This window comes from Callospermophilus lateralis, chromosome 17, assembly GCF_048772815.1.
Source record: "Callospermophilus lateralis isolate mCalLat2 chromosome 17, mCalLat2.hap1, whole genome shotgun sequence".
Classification (NCBI taxonomy): Eukaryota; Metazoa; Chordata; class Mammalia; order Rodentia; family Sciuridae; genus Callospermophilus; species Callospermophilus lateralis.
Window position 1 is genome coordinate 22655374 of NC_135321.1, and position 10225 is coordinate 22665598.

The window sequence follows — 10225 nt, forward strand, 5'->3', positions numbered from 1 at the left end:
AAGAATCCTTATGCAAAGGTTTTTAGTATGACTAAAAAAGGCTAGATCAATTAGATTTAGAAAATAGCAATAGGAGAGGTGTGATAAATTAGTTAATACAAGTAAAATTATCCTCTTCAGTGGATCTGTTATTCCCAAAACAGTCACTGGTTTTCAGTCTACTACCCACCCTTCCCTTAACTTTCTACATTTCTCATTCTAAAACTTCTTATGAATAATAATGAGGATTGGGGGTGTTCTAATAATTGTAAACATCTTTTGCATGTCATTATACTACTACAACAATTTGATGTTTGCAATAATACTTTATTTTGCGGCTTAGAACTCAGCCATTTACTATTAGTGATTAAATAACTGAGCAATGGAGCACTGGTGAAATATAGGAAACAACATTGAAAAGCCAAATGAGATTCCATTCAACAAAGAATAGGGCTAGGGATATAGCTCAGCAATAGAACACTTGCCTAGTATGCATGAAATCCCGAGTTTGATTCCCAGCAACACAAAAAAATACATAAACAAAAAGAATAGCTGATCTGTGTAGAGTGGCATACCTCCCCATTTAATATCTTATGTAATTAATTATTCCTATTAAGTGTCTTCAGCTAACCATGTGGAATAGTTGAAAACTGCAAAATAATTACATTTTCTTCCTATTGAGATTTTCTGCTACCTCCATATTCATTTATCTGTTTTTCATTTTAAAGGATACCAGATTTTTAGGAAAGAATGAGTCAGACATAACTTTTCTATGTTCATATATGAATACATGACCTGTGTAACTACACATGATGTATGTACAGCCACAAGAATGGGAAGTTACACTCCACGTATGTATGTCACAATACACTCTGCTGTCAAATATATCTAAAAAGAGTTTTTTAAAAAGTATAGCCAGACATTGCTCTTCTGTATTTCAGGGCTTAAGTAAAAACTGTAGCTGAATAATGAGAAAGAAAAAAAAAAAAAGGATACTATTTTTACAGTGCAAGAAAACTTCAATAGGAAGGACAAGTGGTCAGATATTTAAAATAGTAAATAGAGTTAATTGATCAGAGATGGGAATTCGGAGGCAAGAGGGAAACAACTAAAGAGAAACCACAGGCTTCTAGGTCCTCAAGGTGATTTTAGACTCATGTCTCATGGTAAGAGGATGTTCACAACTGATGACTAAATGAGTTACTTAGAAATACTTTCCTGGTACCTTAGAATGTGTTTAAAATTATAAATCTTTGTAGGAGCATTTACACAGATACCTTCCATTTTTCATAACATGGAAGGCTTAACTATTGAGCTGAATTCACAATAAAACTGAAAACTGGCTTAGTAGCAAAAAGCTTGTTAAAGAAGAGGCAGTAAATGAGGGTCATGTTTTGTAAGTCTACCAGCAACATTTCAGTGTTTACCCAGGGCTTCTAGCAATATTATACATAATTCAATGCTTATATTAATACTGAACATCAGGAGGGGAAGAGACAGTCACCATTTTAAAGTCTGCACAAAACCTTGAAACAGAGGGCAACCTATGCTGCAGAGGCAGTTAAATTAGAATATTTAAATTAGAATATTCTTGAACAAATTAATAATTAAACTTGTAATCAAAATGAGAATTTGAGTCTTATGTTGATCCAAGAACTATAAGCATGTAATTACTTTAGGAAAATAAATTGTAGGTATTCCTGTTTTAAAGCACCACAGCTTATATCCGTTTATGACACTTCCCAAAGTCAAAACCAGTGAAACTTTGACATGATCTATTCCTGCAATTTCAGGGGAATTACCAAGAGTCATGGAGTAGTGGTTTCAAATCCACTTAAGTCAAATGTGATGTGCCAAAATATGGAAAACTAGGCATTGTGTAAAACAAATATAATTCAAGATTAAAATAGAAAGCTAAAATTTCAAAAAGGATTCCCGGAATACTTGATAACTTGCGGGTTTAGCTTACATTAAACAAACACTTGTAAATTACCTGGATTGAAAATCAGGTTTATTAAATGACAAAATATAATAGCACTAATAAGAAATGCATACCTGTTAAGTTGTTGGTAGTATTCATGAAATAAAATTTTCTGAAAGACCATTAAAACCACAGGAAAAACTGAAGACATAAGCTAGTTCATTTCTTCCATGTTAAGAGACTACAACAAAAACTTGCTAGAAATAATAAGAATTTACTTGTGAAAATAATTGAATGGGTATCTGAAAATAGCTTTTAAAGCTATTTTGACAGCTGTATTTCCTCTGTATATTTCTCTGTGTCTAGGCTACTGATAAAATCTATGGTTGGGGATAGGGTTGTAGCTCAGTGGTAGAGCTCTTGCCTAGCACATGTGAAGCACTGGGTTCAAACCTCAACACCACATAAAAATAAAGGTATTGTGTCCATCTAAAACTAAAAATATGTTTTTTAAAAACCTATGATTGGGCTCTTGCCTATTATGTATGCTACTTTATACTTGGAAACTTGGCACATTTGTTAAGTCATTCAATGATGTTTCTCCAGTATTTCTTTTTTTTTTTTTTTTTTTTTTTTTTTTTTAAGTTATGGAAGCTCCAGCTATCTAGAAGCTAGGCAGACCTTCTAGGTTTATCTCTACAAAGCAAATGGAAGAAGATTCTTGGAATTCATACTTTGAGAGCTGCCATCTTCATTGGGTTTTAAGAAAGTAGACTCCAAAAAATGTGCCTTTCCTGGCCTGCTCTCCATGGCCTTTCCTGAACTGCAAGTAACCTGTGAGATGAGAAGGTCTTCTGACTAGAAGCATGCAGTGAGAGCTCTCAAATCAGAGTCCTACTTCATTTGCTCAAACAGGAGATCCTTAGTTTTAAAATGTGTCCTCCTGCAAAGATTGTATTTGTGGTCAAGACTTGCAGAAATGGTCGATTTACTTTATCATCGTTCAACAAGCCTTTCTCAATGTTCCTATTTCATTTCCTCAACCTTTTAGGTGATCTTACTTCACATCTGGCCCCTCATATATTCTCTTTCCAAGGAATTGGTCTTTTAATCTTCTACAGGAAGAGCATACTTCTGATGTCCGTTCTACTGCCACCACTATTTGGACACACTTAGGTGTAACTGATGGGCAAAAATGGAACCACTTAGACTCCATATCTCTCATTCTGAGATCTTTAAACCCAAACAGACCATTGAAGGGAGTTGTGTCACCTTTTGGAGCACATCTGATTTTTTTCAGTCATTTTCCATACGCTCCCAAATCCTGGTAATTAAGCCTAGGAAACTGCCCTTTGGGATAGACCTGCATATCTTCCAAGGCACAGCAGTTATAAAATTGCATGATTCTCTAGCCTTGGACTTCCATTACAATTCAAGTTCCTTTGTCTTCTGCCTTCATTAGAGGGCATCGAATTCAGTATTTTGCAGATTTTGTACTTTGAATCTCATTTTCCTTATCTGTGAAATGGAAATAATTACCTCCAAGAACTATATGAAGTTCAAGAAACTAAGACTATTCTGTTTTTTTGTTTGTTTGTTTGTTTGTTTGTTTTTAAAAGCCCAGTCAGCATGACCATGTTAAAGTGCTCCCGAAGAGCAATGTAAAGTAAAAAGTGAACAGTCTCCAGGTTTTAGAACACCATGTTTAAGTTGGGTGACCCAGTTAGTACAAAGTGAACTCAGGTGCATAATCTTATTTAATCTTTACCACAGCTCTCGGGTACAGGAACTATTTCCCTCCCTCCCTCTCCCTCCCTCTCTCCTTTTGTACTAGGGATTGAATCCAGGGACACTTTACCACTGAGCCATCCATATCCACAGCCCTTTTTATTTCAAGACAGGGTCTCGCTAAGTTGCTTAGGGCTTTGCTAAATTGCTGAAGCTGGCTTTGAACTTGTGATCCTCCTGCCCCAGCCTCCCAAGATGCTGGGATTATATACCTGTGCCACTGCATCCATCTTATCCCCGTTTTATGGAGAATTAAAGCCAAAATTTGAAAGCCTAAGCAACTGACTTTTAAGGTAAAAATTAAGAATCCTAAGTCTAAATGCATTTTCAGAAGATTCCATGGAAAATGTTTAAGTGATTCCTAGGCATGCCAATCAAAACATTTCAGTAGTACTTTTTAGTATGATAGGATTAGTTTGTATTCTCAAACTTTCATGACTGAAGGGCTTGGGCTGAGTTAAAGCACCAATTCTTGTTTCAGAATTGATGGGCTCACTATGCATTAAAGTGCTCTGCCACTCAAATGAAATGTCAAAATTGACCAAAACTATGGTGAAATCAGGATTTTCCCTAAGTTTTCATAATTTCTGAGGCATGAGCAAATAGTGGCCTAGCCATATAACTTTGTTGACTTTCTAAGATTTTTCCAGATGCAAATACCCATTTTTTTGGTGTTTATAATCTGTTTAATATATAGTTTGCCTTCTTTTAGGAACAAAATCGAAGAATAGAGCCAAGTCATTTGGCTACTATGTATTGCTCCCTTTTTTTTTTCTTTTTCCCTTTTCTTAGACCACTTTTCAATCTCTAGCTGCTTTTTCATTCTGATCCTCCAATTTCTATAGCTTTTTCATATCTTACAAAAAGCTGATTTAAAACAGTCCACTGACCTATGAGTCAGATTGTCTTTTCTTTTCTCCCCCTCTACTATGGATTGAACCCAGGATATCCCATACACTAGGCCACACTTTATCCTGAGCTACATCCTAAACTTGTTTTTAAATTGTGTTTTAAGACAGGGTCACATCAAGTTGGCAATGATGGCCTTAAACTTGCTATCCTCCTACCTTAGCCACCTGAGTAGCTGGGATTACAGGTATGTGCCACCATACCCAGCTTGAGCTATGAGTCTTAATCCTGAATCAAACACAAAAGAAAAAAAAAAAAAAAAGGAGAAGGGAGAGTTACAAAGCTGTAACCCTTGAATTACAGCTACTAAATGGGTCCTGAGAAGAGGGTTCCTCCTCCTGGGATGGTGGCAGTAGTTTTCAGGTGCCAACAGATCACACACCTGTAAGCCTACATTCTTCCCCAATTCTGTTGTCTGGGTCAGCCAAGCCCAGATTCTCCATTTAGGTCAGGGCTCCATATTTGAGGCTGGATAACCTGTTGGAGGCTGTCCTGTGCATTGTAGGATGTTTACCAGCATCCCTGGCCTCCACCCAGTAGATGTCAGTAGCTCACACACATACATACCCAGTTGCAGCCATCTAAAATGCCTTTTGATGTTGCCAGTTATATGTTGGGGGGTGAAATTGCCCCAAAAGAAGAATCACTGCTTGAGTCAAATAGAAAATCAAGCCCTCACAGCCAGTCACCTTGAAGAAAACCTAGGTACAAAGGCAAGTGATCGAAGTGTTTTTAAGTGGCTAAGATAACCATCATTTTTAGTACTTGAGTTAAGCATGTTACTGAATGTTTTATAATCACATTTAATCCTAAAACTCTAAGAGGGAAGTAGTATGTCCTCTTATAGAAGAGAAAGACCAAATCAGAAATGAATGGATTTGCCCTGCCTGGATTCACAGGGAGAGACAGAATTGGCATTCTGCCCAGATTGATAGCATTCTGATGCCAGGTTCTTCACCCCTGCTCTCCTGCTTTCTCCCCCAGCAAGCAGTTTGCATTCTCATGAAGAGAGGTTTGAGCAGAGGTTCCTCTGCAATGCTGGCTCTTTGCACTTCCCAGGTATTCTTTTTTGTAATTTATTTTTTATTCTAATTTGTTCTATATGACAGCAGAATGCATTACAATTCATATTACACATATAGAGCACAATTTTTCATATCTCTGGTTGCATACAAAGTATATTCACACCATTCGTGTCTTCATACATGTACTTAGGGTAATGATGTCCATCTCATTCCACCATCTTTTCTATCCCCGTGTACCCTTTCTTCCCTTCCCACTCCCTACCCTATCTAGAGTTCATCTAATCCTCCCATGTTTCTCCTCCCAACCTCACTATGAATCAGCCTCCTTATATCAGAAAACATGCAGCATTTTTTTTTGGCGGGGGGATTGGCTAACTTTACTTAACATTATATTCTCCAACTTCATCCATTTACCTGCATATGCCATGATTTTATTCTCATTTATTGCTGAGTAATATTCTATTGTGTATATATACACCACATTTTCTTTATTAGAAGAAAAAAAATAGGCCCAAATATCCAGCATGTCGGATTAGGTCCCAACTTCCTTAATAAGACTCTTATAGTGCAAGAATTAAAATCAAGAGTCAATATATGGGATAGATTCAAACTAAAAAGCTTCTTAGCCTAAGAAATAATCAGTGAGGTGAATAGAGAGCCTACATCTTGGAAGCAATTTTTTGCCACTCCCACATCAGATAGAGCACTAATCTCTAGGGTATATAAAGAACTCAAAAAGCTAAACACACACACAAAAACAACAAATAGCCCAATCAGTAAATGGGCCAATGAACTAAACAGACACCTCTCAGAAGATGATATACAATCAATCAACAAATATATGAAAAAATATTCAACATCTCTAGCAATTAGAGAAATGCAAATCAAAACTAAGATTTCATCTCACTCCAGTCAGAATGGCAGCTATCAAGAATAAAAACAAGTGTTGGCGAGGAGGTGGGGGAAAAGATACACTCATATACTGCTGGTGGGACTGCAAATTGGTGCAGCCAATATGGAAAGCAGTATGGAGATTCCTTGGAAAACTGGGAATGGAACCACCATTTGACCCAGCTATCCCTCTCCTCAGTCTATACCCAAAGGACTTAAAAATAGCATACTACAGGGACATAGCCACATCAGTGTTTATAGCAGCACTTCCCAGTATTCTTGAGCCTTCTGTTGCCCAGATACCTGAGGGCTGCCTTAGAGCTGCAGAGCCACCCCTGTACCCCTGCCCCTAGCTGTGCTTCACCTAGAACGGCCTCCATTCCTAGCAGCCCCATCAAGTTCCCCCAGAATCTGGTGAAAGATGGCATGTTTATAGAACAAACAATGAAGAATAAGCTACCTAAGAACTCATTTTCTTAGGTCCCAAGTAAGATTTTATTGGAAAAATCTAGGAAGTCTCATTTTTCTCTGGTTTTCCCATTGACCCTTTCCCAGGAAGGAACCAAGCTGGCAGAACCATAACCTTCAGGGTCAGAAGTAACTGGAGTGCTCTTTCAAGGCTTTGAGAGATTCTTCTTGGCTAAGTCCTCAGGGGCTTAGAGGAGGGGACCCTCTTTGTTTATTCCCCCACCCACCTTGGCAAATGATGGGGGATAACGTAAATATGAGTCCTTGGTCCTCTTTGCCAGATCTGTACCCAGTCTCAGTATGCTGGAAGCACTGCCCAAGACCATTTTGATCTAAACCAGGTAGACTTATACTCGAGGATTTTGATGTCAGCACCACTTTGATCCAGCAAAACTCCCTGATGGATTTGTCACTGTAACACTCGGATCTTGAAGAAATCACTATCTCCTCTACAGAGGGACCAGAACCAGTTCCCAGGGAGAGTGCCTACCTGAGTTTCAAGAGTGAACACAACCATGAGCCAGGCTGCCTGGGGTCACCTGGGAGGCCCTTAGCCGTGCTGACACTGAATCCCACCTTCAGAGATCCCACCTCTGTCACTGGGGCTCCGGAAAGGAAGTGGGAGTAGGGTGTTCAACTTTCCCTGCCAGGATTGTGGACAACTGCTTGAAGCTGCAAGACTGAAATATCTCTGAAGGCTTGTGTTTAATTTTACTCAATGAACAGTAGGCATTTTCTGAACATTTAAATTGCTTGAACTTACTTAACTCCCCATACACCCTCTCAAGAGTAAAAACCAAGCACAGAATGATGGTATCACATACCTCCTGTATTGCTCTTTAGTTGGAGGCAGGTGGGCACAGCACCAGCAACCGGGTCTGGAAGGAAAATGGCCAGCACCACAGTCCGCTGATCCCTGACCCTGGGGCTTCTGGCCACAAGGGTCTCCTGTGAATCAGTGCATGCCTTTGGATCAGATTCCCCAGGAGATTCCAGAGCTGCATGGTCGCAGTTGATTCCAGATACAAAAACAACCAAAAGCTGTGCTCAGATGTTCTATTTTGACCAGATAAGACAACACAACTAAAGGGAACCCTTCCAGCAGTCAGCAGGGGGTGGGTTCAGGTCAGGAACAGTCTCTCCCTCCTAAGTTATCAGGCCTGAGAGCTCCTGTTGCTCACACTATTATGCCTCATTGTCTTTTCATTCCAGAAAGAATTCCATATGGTATGACATTGACTCCTGCCAGTCCCTTGTGGAGGACAGTTATCCATTTTACAGATGAGGAGTGGTGGGTGAGGCTCAGCAGTTGCCACAACAGAAGGTCCGGAGGCTGTGGTGCTAGGAGAGTGACCCAGAGCAGGGAAGGGGGAGTCAGGCTGAGGTCACAGATGCCCACCTGGTTTGGGCAGCCCTGCTGCCCATCCTAACCTGGAACCTACCTTTTCTCAGAATGTTTTGAGCATTTAAATCCCTTATATTTAAGTATGATGAAACAATCTCCTGGGTGTGAAGTACTTCATTCAAAAAATATTGTCCTGTGCTGTTCGTGGTATCAAACTCCCGGCCACTCGTTGTGTCCCATTCCCCACTATGTAGTCCCAGCCCCCTACAGGTACAAAATAGCATGAGGCTCCTTAGGGTGGCCTTGATCTTACAACAATGCCTCCATAAGACACCTTGTTCCTTGACCCCCTAAAGGCCTTAAGGGGGACTTGGGCCACTGAACTGTCCCCAGAAACCCATAGATGACACCCATTCTGACTAGCTGGCATAAGTGGGGACTAGAGGTCTGGCCCTACTCAGAACTGGGAGGCAGTCTGGCTCTATGGTCACTAGCTTCTAAAACAACCTAGGGAGTTGCTGCGTGTATGCTGGTCATATGGAGGGGTCAGCATGCAGGGCATCCAGACCATACCAGACCAGGGTGGGTTTAGAGTGGAAGCCGAATGCCATTTCCAAAGGGGGCTAGCAAAGGAAAAAATGTATTAATTCTGAGTAAGTAGGGAGAAACACCAGGGAAAAATGGTGATCTTCAGCTCAGTGGTCCAGATATTTGATTGAAAGGTCCAATAATGAGAACAATTTGGCCAGATACAGTTCATGGCCAAGGATGGGGTTCTGGCAGGGGCAGGGTGATGACTGGCCTCACCTGCAGCCTGTATATCAGGGCCAACTGGACTGACTAAGCAGACAGATGGGGCTTTGGGGTGGCAGCTGAAAACTCTGGACCTGGATGGATCTTCAGGAAGTGTTTCCACCCCCTTCTCACCCAGGCCTCCGCCAGGGCCTCTGCCTGTCACCCAGCCACCCTCCTCATTGCTCCCTCCCACTGACATTTGTCAGCTGGGCCCAGCATTCAGCCTGGGGAAACAGACACATAAAAAGGACTCTGTCCTCAGCTAACTGGGACCTCCCCTCCCACTCAGATCTCCCCTAGGGTTTAGGAAATAGGGCTTCAATGCATTCTTCTGATGCTAACTGAATTCCTCCCTTCTGGGTAGCTTTGTTGGCACAAAATGGGGAAAGGAGCAGGAAGGATTTAAAATAGCACACAACTGGCCAATTTGCACTGCCAACATAGACTGGCTATTATAAACAAAACAAAAAAAAAATCCAGGTGATGTAATCTATTGCAACTGTCTTTGGCACAGGCCCGGGTGTGGGTTTGCATTTTTCAGCGTATACATGCTCTGTTAGCGGAACAGAAATAAACCCACCACGTGCCAATACTGGTTCTGTTGTATGCTGTGGACCATTGCAGTGTATGGTGGCCATTCAAGCTATAATTTGCTTTTGTGCCCAAATAAAGTATAGTTGTCATTCATTCCTGGTCACAGGCCCCCTCAGGTGACTCGTGGGCATGGGTACTGTTGGAGTCAGCAATTCCTAGGAACCGGAAGCTGAGATTTCTTATAAAAGGAAGCCACTTCCCATGGCTGTATTTAAAGATATGTTAGCTTCTTGAAATGGTTACCATAGGCCAGAGTCCCTGGTTGCAAATAAATACTTCAAAGTAGACCCATGTCACTCATCTCCCTCCTGAGGTTTTTAAAAAGGTCAATGTCATTTACCCAGAGCTTTTATTTACAAAGAGTGCTTTTAGTCACTAATAGGTCCTACGCCTGTTATAACCAGGGAAAATGGCTAGCTATCCTGGGACATAGATGCCAGGCCATTCACTGGCTTCACTGGCAGCAGATGAGAACTCAGATTCATGCCTCAGCCAGATAACAAATATGCA